This window comes from Phalaenopsis equestris, unplaced genomic scaffold (assembly GCF_001263595.1).
Source record: "Phalaenopsis equestris unplaced genomic scaffold, ASM126359v1 Scaffold000691, whole genome shotgun sequence".
NCBI lineage: Eukaryota > Viridiplantae > Streptophyta > Magnoliopsida > Asparagales > Orchidaceae > Phalaenopsis > Phalaenopsis equestris.
Genome location: NW_018165131.1, coordinates 365,582 through 366,889, shown reverse-complemented (window position 1 = coordinate 366,889; position 1,308 = coordinate 365,582). Strand labels below are relative to the sequence as shown.

Below are 1,308 nucleotides of genomic sequence, written 5' to 3'. Positions count from 1 at the left end.
AAAGTTGCACAAATTATCCTATCCAGGATTATGTTACTTATGTAAATTGATCATCAATTTATAAAGCTTTTGTATCTAATCTTGATAATGTGTAATTTATGAAAATCTTCAATGTCTATTGGAAAATAAATTTTAAGAGCAGATTCAAGCACTTGATTTAAATGAGACATGAATATTTACAAAGCTTCCTCCAGATAAAAGATCTGATGGGTGCAAATGGGTCTTTAATATCAAGTATAAAGGAGATGGGAGCATTGCGATGTTCAAGGCTAGATTGATGGACAAAAGTTTCACTCAGTCTTATGGAATCTACTATCAAGTGACATTTGCTCTGGTGGCTAAGTTAAACACTGTAAGAGCTCTTTTTTCCTTCACAGTGAACAAAGAATGAGAATTGCATCAACTTGATATCAATGATATGTTTCAGAGTGGAGACTCTCAGAATGAAGTTTATGTGAAAATCTCACTAGGATTGGAAAATGACTTAAATAAACATCCAATTTGGAAAGTAAGAAAGTTACCATGTGGCCTCAAATAATATTCAAGAGCTTGGTATGACAAGTTTACCAAGTACATCCAATTCCAAGTAGATCATACGCTGTTCATAAAGCATACATAGGGATGCACGAAGGCGATATTCATTATCTATCTGAATTATATGATTCAGATAGGTGATGATAAAAAGGAGATTGAGAAGATCAAAGAGGTCCTTGCCACTGAATATGAAATTATGGATCTAGGAGCGATGAGATACTTTATGGGTATAAAAATGGTCAGTTCTAAGATAGGTACTGTGATTTCCCAAAGAAAGTAAATCCTACACCTATTAAAGTGGATAGGAATGGGATGCAAACTTGCTTAGATTTCTATAGATTTTAACAAAAATTACATTCACCCCAAAAAAAAAACACTAGTGTAAAATGTTAGATACCAGAGATTGGTGGGTAAGCTTATCTACCTGTAACATACCAGAGCTCATATCGATTACTCTGTCGGTATTGTAAGTCAACATATGAATAGTTTGAATGAAAAGCATTTGGAGATGATTTATAGAATATTGAGATTTCTTAGGAAGACCCTTGATAGAGGGTTACTGTTTAAAATTCAGACTATAGAGAGATTGAATCTTACATCGATGTTAGTTGTGCAGGAGAACTCACGAGCAGAAATTTCACTTCTGGGTATTGTTCCTATGTTTGGGAATGTCTTGTTAACTGGAGGAGCAAGAAACAAGCAATAGTCTCTATAAGTAGTGCATAATTTGAGTAACAAACACTTGCTTTGGGAATTTGTGAAGGAATGTGAATC

The 1,308-nt window shown here is 33.9% G+C and overlaps 1 protein-coding gene across 5 annotated transcripts in view; it reads left to right on the top strand.

Annotated features, from left to right (window-relative positions):
• The window catches only part of LOC110030265 (endoplasmic reticulum oxidoreductin-1-like), a gene marked incomplete at its 5' end in the record, with an annotated part of 78,798 nt that overhangs the window by 49,025 nt on the left and 28,465 nt on the right, over positions 1 to 1,308 (top strand).